This window comes from Crocuta crocuta, unplaced genomic scaffold (assembly GCF_008692635.1).
Source record: "Crocuta crocuta isolate KB4526 unplaced genomic scaffold, BGI_CrCroc_1.0 scaffold445, whole genome shotgun sequence".
Lineage (NCBI taxonomy): Eukaryota > Metazoa > Chordata > Mammalia > Carnivora > Hyaenidae > Crocuta > Crocuta crocuta.
In genome coordinates, this window is record NW_027530847.1 from 2,818,929 (window position 1) to 2,833,654 (window position 14,726).

Genomic DNA, 14,726 nt, shown 5'->3' on the forward strand with positions numbered 1-14,726 from the left:
GTTTTGTCAATTAAGCCTCGGGGGTTTGGGCGAATGTGGTCGCGGACACTCTGGGGGCTGCTTTTGGAGGCTGCATGATGCTGGAGGGTCGGGCTCTGCCTTCCTGGGGTCTCCCCTCCAGGTCCTAGGTCAGTCTCTGCTGGGCATGAGAACAGGGTACCCCCTTCCTACCTTGGCTAAATAAAACCTGGCATGGCCCCAAAGACTGCCTTCTTGTCCTGGGGTGTCTGAAAGCCAGGAGGCCCATCTGGGACCCTAAAAATGCTCGTGGGAAGACTGGGGGGTGGGCAGCCTGTGGCTGGGGCTGCCCGGGGACAAAGGTCGAGAGCCTGACCCAGCCGCAGGCCAACTTGGGCCTCTCGAGGCCGGCTCTTCCCTTATAGCCTGTGGGATTGATTGAGCGTTGTGCACAGGTGCATGTGTGCTCATGGGCTAGAGCATGTGTGTGCACAAGGAGGCTGTGTGTGTGAGTGTGTATGTGTCAGTGTGACTGTGTGGGCATGGGTGTGCATGTGCTTATCCATGTGCGGACTGGGGATGCTCGTGTGCCCCGGGCAGCATGTGTGTGTGTGTGTGTGTGTGTGTGTGTGTGTGCGTGCATGTGTGTACAGGTGGAGGGGAGACCGGGTGCTTGTGAGTGTATGTGACCGACCGTGGGCGTCTGTGCTGGCAGATGTACAAGCACCTGGGGTGTGGGCATTGGCAGAGCACAAGTGTGAGTGTGTGCGTGCACACATGGTCGCGATCCTGTGGAAGAAACCCCATCAGTCTGGCAGTGCAGTGCTGACAGGGGTGTCCTTCGTCATAACAGAATCAGCCCAAGCCGCCGTCCCGGCCCCCGCTGCCCCCGGAGTCTCAGCAGCTGCGGAAGTGAAGCAGGAGGGAGGCCATGAACAGGAGAAATGGTGCCGTGCCCCTGTCCCCATGACTGTGGCCAGGGCACCTCCCTGTTTCCAGCCCTCCTCGAGCACCAAGCACCGTGGAGGGCGGGGTGTGCCCTTCTGGGAGAGAGGGCTCTGAACTTGAAGTGAGGGAGTCAAGACCAATGCATCCCAACTCAGCATTTCCTTGCCATGTGACCGTGGGCACGTATCCTGCCTGACCTCTCCGAGTCTCAGTTTTCTCATCTGGAAAATAGGCTTCAGAGCCCCGCTTCTAGGAAGGTTGGCAGACTGGAAGGGCTCTGTTGCCCCTTGGGGAGTCCTCTGCTAACCTGTATCAAAGCCAGGCTTGGACCCTGGGCCCCTCATCAGGAGAGGGGGAAGAACACTGGGCAAGGGCTCATCACAGTCAACAGCTTGCTAGAACAAGGATTCCTGGGTCCACTCTTTGCCCCTCATTCACCCTGACATACCCAGGAGGGGAAGCGCCTGGGGTTTCAAGACACAGGCCCCTGGGTCCAGATATCAGCTCTACCCTTTCACCAATTTGACCTTAGTCTTCTCATCTGTGAAATGGAGCTGATAATCCTGTCTCCCTCGTAGCAGCGGTGGTAGGAAGATTAATGCATTCAACAATGCAGAGCCTGGGTTCAGTGCATATCTTAGGAAATGTTAGCTGCTCTGTGATCTCACTGAGCCTTAGTTTCCTCATCCAGAAAATGGGGATGGTGATGAAAGATGGCATGGATATTAGATGGAATAGTGGAGATAAAGCAGCCGGCCAAATCCCTGTCACATAATTGGTGGGCAGTAACTGTTAGCTCCCTGGAGATTGTCTCTGAGTCATTTCTATGTCTCTAGTGCCATCCGGGGCTGGTTAGTGCGCTGAATTGCCCAGAACAGCGGAACAGCCTTGATGAGGGCCTAGGGGTGGCACGAACCTTCAAGCTGGGGACTTGAAAGCTCAGGGTCTCTCTGCCCTGGTTGGCTTCTGCCCTGCTCTGAGCCTCAGTTTCCCTAGTTGTTACACAGGGACTGCTCTTTTTGTCCCTCCTGTCCCCGAATCTCTTCCTGGTGCTGGGTGCCGGGGCCAGAAGTCAAGGAGAGGGGTGCTGGAGGGGTGAGGGCGGGGACTCTGCCAAGGCCCGTAGGCATCTACTAGGTAGAAAGGTAGTAGGACGGGCATCCTGGAGGCCTTCTCGTTTCCACCCCTTCCACCACTACCCCTGCTCCGTCCCTGGGCAGGAGCTTGAGTCCAAGGCTCTGGGATCTTAGAATACAGAGAGGCTGCTTGGGCAGGGGTCTGAGCAGGCTCCTGCCATGTGCCAGATACTTTATCTCACTTAATTGCCCCTAGACTCTGTGAAGTGGATGAGAACTTGACATCAGGGAGGCCAGGGGACGTTCTGAGTCCCACTGTGAGGAAGCGGCAGGGCTCAAGTTCCATGGCCATCTGACCCGCTAAGCTACAGGGTGTGGAGGCAGGGGTCCACAGGTGCCAGAGCCCTCCACATCTCTGCACCCCAGGCTCACGGTGCCCCCTCGCCTGGCGGCAAGCCACAAAAGCTTCTCAGAGCTCAAGGCATCCCCCACCTGCCCAGACCCAGCCTGGTGGGAGACAGATGGCACCCCTCCCCTCCCTGCTGGCTTCCCCACCCCCTCACCTCAGCTGCGGCTCCAGACCCGACCCTTCTCCCCCTGAGGTCATCCACTCCCTCAGCATCCAGTCCTCTCGCCAGCCTGGGAAGGGGGGGAATCCAAGGCGGAGAGTGGACGGAACTAGATCAAGGTCCCAGAGAGCGCCAGAGCCGGGCACGAACAGGCAGGCCCCCAAACCCGGCTTGTGGCGCATTCATTCATTCGCTCACCCTTCATTTGCTCTGCCACTGCCCCGTCCCAGCGGCCTGTCCTGGGAATCTTGCGGACTTCTCTGTTACTGCTCCTCCTTCCCCATCCAACTCATGTGCAAATCCTGTTGGTTTGACCTTGAAAAGGCATCTTAGATTTTAGCTTCTCATCACCTCCGCCCCCTCCAGCCTCCCCACTGCATCCACTCTGATCCCCCTGTCACCCCTCTGGCTCAAAACCTTGCAGAAAGCAAACCAGATTCTCACCTGCCTCTGCTCAGAACCCTCCAGACAACTGTGTCACTCGAAGCAAGAGCCAAAGTCCCTCCTGAGTCTCCAAGGCACGATCTGCCCCAGCTGCCTGCTGCCCTCCCCTCACTTCACTTTCCCTTTGCCCATTGGGTCTCAGCCACACTGACCTCTTTGTTCTTCCAAAAACAACAAACACAATTCTGCCCCAGGGCCCTTGCACTGGCAGTTCCTCCAGCCTGGAATACTCTTCCCCCATATCTCTACATGATTGTTTCCTCTCCTCTTTTGGGTCTTTGCTCAAACCCCACCTCCTCAGAGAGGCCCTCCCCAATCACCTAGTCAGGACCATGTTAGGTCCCTTAGACTCTTTTCTCACCCCCTCTTTTTTTAAGGTTTATATTTATTTATTTTGACAGAGTGAGTGAGTGTGGGGGAGAGGCAGAGAGAGGGAGAGAGAGAGAATCCCAAGCAGGCTCTGCACTGTCAGCGCGGAGCCCCATGTGGGGTTCGAACTCGCGAACCTCTGAGATTGTGACCTGAGTCTACGTCAGCTTAACCAACTGAGCTTAACCAACCGAGCCACCCAGGTGCCCCTCTCGTTCCCCTTTCCATGTAATTTTTTTCTATAGCTCCTATCCCCCCCCACCCCGACGTTAGGCCTGCTTTTTAGTTTGTAGGTTTAGTATCTGTCACCCCATAAGTCTATGGGCTCTGTCAGGGCAGACCAGACTGTTTCATTCACCACTGTGCCCACGGGACATAGAATTGCCCCTGCCCAAAGGGGCTCCCCACTGCGGGGGACGGCAGATGCCTGTGTGAGGCCTGCCCGTCCACTTCTGCTCTTGGGGGCCTCGGGAGCCCCAAGGTCAGACCATCCCTCCTACCCAAGGGTCCAGGGAGTCCTCAGGAAGACAACATTTGAGCTGGACCTTGAGGGCCCCAGCACATTTTTCAGCAAGAGCAGAACACAGAGGAGCTCATTCCAGGGGGTGGGAATGTGAGCTCGAGCTAGGAGGTGGGACAGGTTTTCACAGGTTAGCGCAGGCTCGGTACCGAGGCGACTGGGGCCACTCTCCCCGAGCAGCGTGCGCTACAGAACATGTCACGTGGGGTGGGGACGGGCGAATGGTCAGATCGGCTCGAGGCCGCTGTGGGGTCCTGAGGGGATGAGCTGGTGAAATCAGCTGGAGCCAGATGGAAGAGAAGGCTCTGGAAAGCCACTCAGAGGAGCTAGTGTGTCCTTATCTCCTTGTGTCATCATGAGGGAAAGCCAGGAGTCCACAGGAGGGTTTTGGTGGAGGGAGATAAGGTCAGATTTGGGTTCTAGAAGGAACCCTCGGAATGCTGGGCAGGAGGGTAACATATTCCGTGTAGGAGAAACAGGAGGCGAAGGAGTTGTGAGGTGCAGAGGAAGAAGGCCAGCCTGGGACGAAGAAGAGGGGCTGCCTCCTTGTAGGACAAGAGGTAAAGTGGCTGGGACTGGGTGATGGGGGTGAGGGGCGAGGGTTGTTTGGGGGTCAGGGTTGACCCAGTTTTCCTGGGTGGAAGGAGGGGAGGTTAAGACACCAGGAATGTGGACAGATGTACAGATCTGGGGTGAAGGCACAGGGGGCCAGTGGGCGGAGTCTGGGAGCTGTCCTTAAGGCCAGTAGCATGTGACCGTGGGGAGCTGTCGCGAGCTGGTGACTCAGGGCTCCGGGGGGCCAGTTTGGGAGTCGTCGTGTCCACGGGGCTCCCTTCCCGGCTTGGACCCTCCCGCGCCCCGGCTGGGACCTGACTGCAGGCTCCTGGGAGGCCTGTGCTTGGGTGGGTGACTCATCGTTTTCTCGGCATCCCGGGCTGAGAACATGTTCAAGGAGACATGGGGCCCTTCCTTTGGCAGGCTGGCCCTGACTGTCTGCTGGCGGGCGGAGAAAAGCGCACTCGGGGCCTTATCTCCAAGTGTCCTGAGGGCGTGTCTTCAAGAGCCCTTGCCTTCCACGGTCTTGCGCGGTCCCCAGCCACCCTGGAAGGCTGTTATGACCCCATTCTACAGGTTAGCAAACTCAGGCAAAGCCCGCGTGAGCCACTAGCCATCCTCCATCTCTAAAATGGGTCTGATGACTGTCCCTCCCTCCAACAGGTTTGTTGGGAAAGCCCAGGGGGTGAATCATGTGAAATGCGTAGATAGCGGGTTGTCAATTTCCTAGGGCCGTAGAGGGGCGGCTGCCCAGGCAGTAGGGGCTCTTTACGGATGGAGCAGAAGTAGGGAAGACCAGAGAGCGACGCGGCCAACACCGGGCCTGCGTTTGGACCCCAGCTGTGCCACCAGCTTCTGGTTCTGGGCAGACAGCTGGCCTGCTGTGATCTCTTGACCCCCCTGGGTATAAGGGGGTGATAACCCGCATCCTGTGGAGGAGCTGGGAAGATGCCCTAAAGCCTAGCCTGACAGGCAGGCCACAGGCTAGGGCTTCCTGCTCTAACTCGAGGTGTCCTGGAAGACCCCTCTTCCAAAGATCCCCAAATCAAATAGCACGGGTGCTTAAGAAGCACTTTGTGGGGCCACGGGAAAGCCCAAGGGGAAGGCCAAGGGGAAGAGAGAGGAGAGGGTGCAGCTCAGAGAGTTCCCGCTGGGAAGGCCCCCCAGGGGGCGGGGCCTCTCTGGCCATCTGGAGCTGGGACAGGAGTAGGCGGGGCCAGAGGGTTTCTTGTTGAATGTAAGGCCCCTGCAGGTCAGAGGAGGAGCGGCCACTCGGAGGCAGGGGCTGAGTCCAGGCTCTGCCATTTACTGCTGTGCAGCCTTGGGCAAGTCACTCCCCTTCTCTGAGCCTAAGTTTCCTCATCTGCAAACTGGGGTGATGACAGCTGTGGTCTCGCTTACATCTCCCTTTTAAACTATATCGTATGGTAACGAAGCAACTATCCCAGGGTGTGGACAGTGGAGCCCTCGATGAAAGGGAGCTATAATTAGGATTCTGGTTGCCATCGAATCAATAACCCCAGAGTCTGTGATGAGGCTGTGATGAGGCCCCATGAAGCAGGCTGCTGAGTGGGGCTTTGGAGCACAGCCTGGCCCCAAGTTTGAACTGAGCTCGGGGCACCTGGGTGGCTCAGTCGGTTAAGCGTCCAACTTCGGCTTAGGTCGTGATCTCATGGTTCGTGAGTTCGAGTCCCACGTCGGGCTCTGTGCTGACAGCTAGCTCGGAGCCTGGAGGCTGCTTCGGATTCTGTGTCTCCCCCTCTCTGTGATCCTCCCCTGCTCACACACTCTCTCTCTCAGAAATAAATTAAAAACATTAAAAAAAAAAAAGTTGAACTGAGCTTTGCGACTCACCAGCTGGATGACCTTGAAACAAGTCCCTTTCCCTCTTTGAGCCTTAATTTCCTCCTCTGTAAAATGGGCCCAGTAGTAGGACTGCCCTCCCAAGGTTGCCGTGGGGAGGTGTAGAGAGACTCCTGTCAGGTGTCAGCACAGGAGGAGCTGTGTCTCTTACACCTGCGGTGTGGCTAGCGGCGCGCTGCTGGGTCTGGGGCGGGGCCGGGAGAAGCTAGAAGGGAGAGGCACAGCAGGGGCTGTGGGCTTCACCGCTGCCCATTTTGGGGCTAAGAGTGGGCATGTTCCCTGGGCCAGAGAGCCCTGGGTTTAAATCCTGCCTTACCAACCAGCTCTGCAGCCTCAGGCACATCTCCCCCTCCTCTCTGAGCCTCTGTTTCCACATCTGTAAAATGGGGATACTACTATCAACTACCTTTCAGAGTTGTGGGGCTAATTCGAAATACATAAAGTACGCAGTGAACGCCTGCTGCTGAGCAAAAACAATGACAGTCACGGCACAGCTAGCATTTGTGGCGTGATTACAAAGAGCCGGGCACTCCGTTAAGCACTTTATGCACATGACTCCATGTGATTGTCCCGACATGGCTCCCTTTGTGATCCTCATCTTGCTGGTGAGGATGTTGAGGCTCAGAGAGGTTGAGTAACGTGCCCGAGGCCACACAGCTGATAAGAGGCAGAGCGGGGACTTGGGCCCGTGGAGAAGTGGTGTGGCTTCAGCCCCCTGTACCTCGCATGGTCTCACAGCAAGTCTCGGATCCTGGGGTCCCTGGTATTCCACAGGCTTGCACAGTGGGGGGCGTGAGTCCATCTGGGAGAGTGTGCTGACCCTGGGACGCACGCATAGATGCAAACAGGACCTACTGGTAGGGTTGACTCTCGGGGTCACAGAGGGATTATTTGGTTCCAGGAGAGCCAGGTTATGGGGCCTCACAGGTTGGCAATCAGGCTGCACTTGAGCTGACACTTGAGCTGACGCACGGGGAGCCTTGTGCCCCCCAGCACGAGGCAAGGCATAGCTCAATGCCAGGGTCACAGGCAGCTGGCAGCAGCCCCGGGAGGAGGCGGGAGGCCCGTGTCTAATCTGGGCGGCACTGAGGGGGTCAAGGCAAGGAGAGGGTGCATGGAGAGTAGGGGGAGCTAGGGAAGGGCTCTTATGAGGAGATGAGTCAGGAAATGGGAGATGCCCTCCCAGGACCGGGGGAGGGTGCTGTGGACAAAGGAGCACAAGAGAAGCATGTTTTCAAGGTAACACGCTCGTGACTTAAAGCAACGACAACAACACAGCAGCCACCAAGGGGGTACAAAGTGCCCAGCCCACCCCAACCCCTCCCCCTAGTTCCCTTCCCAGAGGGGTCCAGTCCCCCGTGCGTTCTCCCTGCTATACTTGGCTCTGGGCTGGGCTGCCCGGGTTTGAATTCTGAACCCACTATGTGCTCACCATGTGACTTGGGCAACTTACTCAACCCCTCTGTGCCTGAGTTTCTACACCTAAAATGGGGGTAAGATGAGGGCCTGCTTCTCTGTACTGTCGTGAGACTCAGGGCTCCTCTAGCCTAGCAGGGGAGGGCCCGCGGCTGAGGGCTCTGTGAGCACCAACTGTCACACTGACTGTCCCCACCGCTGCTGCTGCCATTGCCAGGATCACTGTGGCGTGTGCATAGCCATGCACGCCATGCATGTGGCTTCAACGCCTCGCTTCCCCTGCAGGTCCTGAAGCCCAGTTTTCATGGCTTCTGCCCTTTTAGGCAAGGGACAGAGGTGAGAGGCCTGCCCAAGGCCTTGGGGCTTCAGACAGACCTCTGATGTGGAGGGACTTCTGACACCTTCTGGGCCCCAGGAACCAGCCACTGCCTCATCCAGTGCTGGGGGCCTGGGGACTTGATCCCCCCGCTCCTGTGCTGGGGACATGACGTGGCAGTGGGGACGGGAGGGTTGAGGTAGGTGGTGGAGAGAGCCCTTGTCCAGGCTCGGAAGATGGTGATCTGATCCTGCCCGCCTCCTCTCAGCCCTACCCCACCTCAGAGCCTTGGTTTCCTTATCAGGGTGGTGGTTCAGCCTGGGGTAGGGATCCAAGGCGACACTTCAGATGTGACAGAGCCTTGGGGCTGTTCACCGGGCTCCTGTCCTCAGGGGATTTACAGTTGAGTTGATGGTGTCATTTATAAGATCCCAGGGTAGGAGGTATTAAAATGTAGCGGAGAGGTGTGCCTGGGTGGCTCCGTCCGTTAAGCATCTGACTATGGCTCAGGTCATGATCTCATGGTTCGTTCATGGGTTTGAGCCCTGCGTCGGGCTCTGTGCTGACAGCTCAGAGCCTGGAGCCTGCTTTGGATTCTGTGTCTCTCTCTGTCTCTGCCCCTCCCCCACTCATGCTCTGTCTTTCTCTCTCTCAAAAATAAACATTAAAATTTTTTAAAAAATAAATAAAGTGTAGTTGAGAATAACCTAGTCCTGGGTTCAACTCCTAGTTGTGCTGCTTACTAGCTGAGTGACCTTGGGGGAATTGAGTAACCTACCTGGACCTCAGTTTCCTCCTCTGTAAAATGGGTGTAACAGTAGATCTGCTGTGTTGGATGCAGAGCAAGAGGCTGAGCCCGGGGGTGGGGGTGGGGGTGCTGGCTCATGGTAAAGCTCTGAGATCAGCAGCGGCTGCGATTATTTTTTTAGGCACTCAGACTAATATGAGAAACCACCACCAGCAAACAATACGAGGCTGCAGGCACTGCATTCATTCACCGATTCATTCAGTGAACTGATTGGCTCCTGCTATGCACCAGGTCCTGTTCATTCATTCTTGTTCATACACTAAGCACCTACTATGTGCTGGGAGCGGTGAACGGGACGGACATGATCTTTGCCCTCCCCGAGCTGGGAGTCCCAGGTGCCCACAGGGGCTGGTGGCCGGGGGCAGCCTAGGGCCGGCTATGCCATCCAGCTGGTTGGCTCAGACACCCCCTGTCCCCTTTGTACCAGGCTTGCTGAGCTTTAAGGGGCCTGCTTCTGCCTGGCACCCCCATGTCTGGCTTCTCTGGGTCCCCCTTTCCCAGGGAGGGAACCTCTAGGGGTTGTGGGGAGTGCAGGGCCATTTCTACTCCCCACCCCAGTTCTTGTCATCTCATCCCCAGCACAAGCTCATTGTCCTTCCTATTTCCTCCCTCTTCACACAATAGCTAAGTGGCTGTGTTAAAAAGACAAACCTGACCTTGTTCCTTCTCTGCTCAAAACCTTCTTGTGGGTCCCCATCGGCCTCTGAGCAAGACACCAAGACCCACAAGGCCCATCGCTGGCCCCTGCCTCCACCTGTGGGCTCCTGCTCACTGCCTTCAGCCACACTGTCCCCCAGCCCTCACGGGGCCTGCTACAGTGTCACGTCTGCAGAGAGGCGCTCCCTGACTGCCTTTCCAAAATGCCTCTTGTCCGCCTGTTCTCCGCCCCTTCCCCAAACTTTGGAGCCCTTTTTAACACCCGACCAGTGCTGTGTAGGTGTGTGTGCTCCTCTGGGGCCTCATGAGACCCGGGATATGGGCTCTCTTGCTCCCTGCTGTGTTTTTAGCACCTGGTGCCTAGTCAGCACTCGGTAAATATTTGCCAAACAAATGTCTCGAACCTTTTAGTTCTCCATTTTGTGCCTCAGTTGCCTCCTCTGCAGAACGAAAGGACCAGGGCTGGTGTGGGGCTGACGTGCGGGGCTAGTGCAATGGTCAGGGTCACATCCAGGGCCGTCTGAGCCGCCTGATAGGCAGGCTCCTCCAGTCTCAGAGCTGAGCGAGCCAGAGGAGGCTGGCAGGGTCAGCGGGCGGTCACGGGGACATTTGGACTCGCTCCTGCCACGTTGAGAAGCCCAGGTGGGGCAGAGACACAGCTGTGGGAAGAGGGGAAGAGACGCTCGTTTGACGGGAGGTCTGGGGGCTGGGGAGATGTGACTTGGTGGCTGGTTCCTTAATGGGGCCCCAGAAGGCCAGATCTCAGGCAGCGGGAACATTGCAGAGCAGGGGGCTGTGGGGATAGAGGCATTTAGGGAGCTGAGTCTGGTCTGGTGTGTACAGAGCAGAGACTGGAGTCTCAGGCCCAGGGTGGCTCTGGGTTCTGGGGGGCGATGGCCTAAATAGGAGCAGAAGCTACAGACACAAGGGGGCAAGGGGGGTGGGTTGGAGAGGGGCTGCAGGAATGGATCTGTCTCCTCTTCCTCGTATCAGCTGCTTTGTCCTCCATAAAAGCCAGTTCATCATTCATTCATCCATTCGTTCATGAATTCCCTCAACAACTTGGAGACAGCCTCCCGGGGTACAGTGGTGAGCCCCCCAGGTGCGCCTCCGGCCCTGGTAGAGCTCAGGACACATCACGAGGGGCGGTGATGGTGACGGTGATGGTCGTGCTGGTGCTGATGGCGGTGGGGGTGGGCGTAGGGCAGCCGTGGTGGGAGTGGTGGCCATGTTAGGGGCAGCGGTGATGAGGAGGGGGTGGGGTGGTGTGGCTGGAGGTGTGTCAGCGCACATTTATGGAGTGCCCGCTAGGTGCCGGCCTGCTCTAAGTGCGTCCTGTGTGTTTGCACACTAGGCTTCTAAAACAGCCCCGCGGGGGCAGGGATCTTACGCAACTTGCCCGCGGCCCACTGTGAGCAAAGGGCGGCGCCCGGATGTAAGCCCAGGCGGGCTGGCCGACCAGCTATGGCCACCTGCCACTGCCAGCGGGCAACTCCCTCCCTTAGCCCCCTGGCGGGTCCCCTCCTCGCCCCGTGGGCCCAGCACCCAGCTCAGGGCCCAGACAGAGGAAGGTGCGTGAGCCTGACTTGCCCGAGCAGGGCTTGAGGTCTGGCTTTGCTCCAGCAAGCTTGAGCAAACGGTGCCCTCCCCACTCTGCCCCCTAAAAGGGGGGGAGCTGTCTCCCAAGGAGGCCACTGGGAAGGCGAGGGACCACCACCCTCACTGTAGCAGTTGATGTTTTCGGGTAAGACCCTGTTCCCTAAATCAGGAGGCAAGAAGGAAGCGAAGGTTCTATTCTGAGACCCGCCTCTGCGATCTGAGATGGGGAGGGGGCAGGCAGGGAGCCAGGGTCTCTGGGAGGGACACATTGTACATACCCCCCCCTTGCTTCCTCCCCTACACAGGTCCCTCTGTGCTCCCTGTGTGGCCTGGGGCCCGATGCTGTCCCTCTCTGAGCCTCAGTTTATTTCACTTGTTTCAATATCCACGCAACAACTGATCTGTCAGGCACCGTGCCGTGCTCTGGAGATGCAGAGGAAAGTCTCTGCCCCAGAGAGCTGACATCCTAGTGGGGGCTGACCCGACACAATAAACAGCGAGAGCTCCTAAGCTTGTCAGGTGCTGCTGAGCGCTGTAGAGAATAACCAAGCGGGAGTTAGGAGAATCAGAGGTGCTGGGGAGGGAAGTATTAGAATTTTAATCAGGGTGTCAGAGAGAGCCTCATTGAGTAGGTGACGTTCAGAGCAAAGCCCTGAAGGAGGTGCGGGGAGCAAGTTATGCAGGTATCTGGGGGGAAAGCATTCCAGGTAGAGGGAACAGGAAGTGCAAAGGCCCTGAGGCAGGAGTATGTCAGGTGGGTTTGAGGAAAGGCCAGGAGGCCAGTGTTCCCAGCTCCCCCCAGTCCTCGTATTTAGGTCAAAAGACCACAGTTTACCCTCCAGGAACAGAATTATTACTAAGCTCTCATAGGCTGTCCCAGTGAGAGCTAGTGATGTCAGCAGGGGCCCTGATACCCATTTGTTCAACCTGTAGGGTGGATTTTAAGACCCCTGGGTCCTTGGAAAAGAGAACACCATTGTCTTAACTCCTCACTCCATGTGGCTGACTCTCAGATGGGCCCGGGCTCACATCCGGGGCCCACCTCTCTCTGGCTGTGTGACCTTAGGAAGATCATCTTCTGAGTCTCCGTGTCCTCCTCTACCAAATGGGGATATGATGCTTGTATAACAGGGCTGATGGGATGGGATGCAGGAAACATGCCAGAAGCGTGTGTGTAAGTGCCCAGCTGTGTGCCTGCCTATAGGAAGAGCTCAGTAAATGTTGAAAACCAGAGCTCAACGTTTGTATGACTTTGAACTATTTTCACAGTGGTTGGATGCTATCATGTCCCTGGAGTGTTCTAAGAACTCCGTGAGGAAGAGGGGGTAGAAATAATAGTTCCCCCCACTTACAGAGGGGAAACTGAGGCCTAGAGGGGGTGATCCCAGGGCCAACAGTGAGGCAGGGCTGATAGAAGGCTGTAACATGGGTCTCCTGGCTCAGGAGTGGGGATCTGGGGGAGTGGAGACTGCCTAGAGCCCGCCCCTGGCCCCAGCACCGAGAGCGTGCATGCACACGTGCGTACATATCACCGGCAACACGAAATAATAGCAACTTTCAGATTTGCGGTCCCCGAGCAGGTTTTGTAAGGCATGGCTTGGTGGGTCAGGAGGTCTGTTGTAAGGGTGTTGAAAGGCCCAGAGCGTGGGGAAGCTCAGGCCACAGGCAGGCGGAGTCTGGGGTCCCCAAGAAGAGGAAGAGGTCTGAGCTCATGTGACTGTCCACTCGGTCTGTTTGTCCATCCGGTGTCTGGCCTTGCAGGGCAGGGAGGGCTGGGTGGCCGCTGCCTTATCGTCCTGATCAGCGCCTGAGCCTCAGGACTGACGGCTCTGGGGGTGGGGGTTGAGGGAGCATCATGAATGAGGAAGCTGAGCGGCAGGGAGGGGGAGTGCGTGCTGGGCGGGCATGGGGGAGCCCGGGTGGGGGCTGGACTCTGACCTGGCCCGGGCCTGGCCGTTCCCTCCAGGGAGCTTCTCAGGGCCCCAGCCAGGTACTGGCAGGCGGGCAGGCTCTGTGCAAGGGGCCCCTTATCCCTTGGCCCACCTTCCTGGCCACATGGGAGCCACCTATCCTTGACCCTGCCCACCAGTTTCTGCTCCTCCGTAGCTGCAGCCCCAGCCCTCATCTCATGTGCCCTGGGGTCTAGCTCCACCCTGCACCAGCCCTCTGCAGGCACTAGATGACGCGTGACCCACTGAAGGAGAGGTCGGGGAGCCCAGCTGCATCAGCACCGTTAGGGGCCCGGTGCCTTTCCTCAGTGCCCACGCAACTCAGGGGTTTCTGGTCCCATTTTCTAGACAAAGAGACTGAGGCACGATGAGGAAAGGTTATGTCCTGAAGCACACAGGCCCTGCGAGCAGAGCTGGGACTCTAGAATCTGCACTTTTTCTGTAACGTAGCCTCCAGCCCTCCGTTTGTTCAGCTGCAAAATGGGAGGTGGGAACTGAGCAGTCTCCACCGAGGGCTCCGCCTGCCTCCCTCGCCCCTTAGCGGGGTGGCCTGGGGCAGTCACCGCCACTCCCAGGGCATCAGTTTTCTCCCTGGAAACGGGGCAGAGGGCAGGGTCGCCCTGGGCTGTTGTGAGGGTCAGTGGGCAGCAGTGCAGAGTGCCCAGGAAATGAAAGAACACTTACAGGGGCCATTCGTTTAGAAATTGCTGAGCTGAGCTCCCGCCTACCCCTTCCCTGCAGGGCTCCACAGGAGGCCAGAGGCCATTAAACGCTCTCTTTGGCTCTTCCTGGGGTGTGGCCCAGTGACCCAGACTGGCCGGGGACTGTGTGGATGTGTCCCTCAGACCGACGTGTCCAGAGAGCCTGTCATGGTGGGCAGCGCGTGAGGTTGAGGGTGTGGGACCCTCTCAGACTGCCCTGGGCGGCCAAGGGCACCTTTGTCCCCTTTGTCTTCTCTCTTGCAAATTAGCAATTACCTTTCCCGCTCCTGCCAGCTCGGCCTTCCCTGGGAGAATTATCCAAAGCAGCCACTGAGCAAGCAGAAGCCGCCTGGCTCATTAGCGGGTGGCCACTGGGGACAGGCTCAGGGCCTGGTGGCCAGAATTGGGGCTACAGCTGCCTGCAGCTGGTGCCAGCTCAGCTGGGGGGACTCAACAGTGTCCTGGGCTCTGGGACATGGTGGCCTGTAGGTCACGAGGTTCCGATCCTGGACCTGTGACTTTTTTAGCTGTGTGACCTTGGGTAAGTTGCTTTGCCTCTCTGGGCGACAGTTTCCTCATCTTTAACTTTAGGATTGTGTGGGTTTGGAGCCCGGCATCTAAATGGTGTTCATTATCAGCGGGCAGTATTACTATTATTGTCACCACTGTCACGGCCTTGGGTCTGTGCTGGCTCGGGTGAGAGAATACAAGGAATGTAAGCCCGGTGACAACCCCCTGGGGACCTTGTGGTGCCACCTTAGTTTCACAGGCAGCAGGAGAAGCCCAGCTAGGCCTGGGGCCCTTAGGCGATCGGGAGGCTTAATCTCCCTGAGCCTGAACTTCATTTTGCTCCCCTAAGTGATGCAATGAAATGACTGAGATACTGTGTGGTCGTGAGCCTAGTATAGGGCCTGTAGATGCCAGTAAACGTGGAGCTTCTCCCCCCTCTCTGCTTCCCCTTCTTTGTCCACCCCCCCC

At 57.6% G+C, this 14,726-nt stretch overlaps 1 protein-coding gene across 1 annotated transcript in view; it reads left to right on the plus strand.

Annotated features, from left to right (window-relative positions):
- The first annotated feature begins 4,333 nt into the window (after positions 1 to 4,333).
- The window catches only part of NOL4L (nucleolar protein 4 like), a 117,287-nt gene continuing 106,894 nt past the window's right edge, over positions 4,334 to 14,726 (plus strand). Inside the window, exon 1 of the mRNA XM_077769332.1 lies at positions 4,334 to 4,444. The gene's annotated coding sequence lies outside the window, so the exon portion shown is untranslated. The remainder of the gene's footprint in view (positions 4,445 to 14,726) is intronic.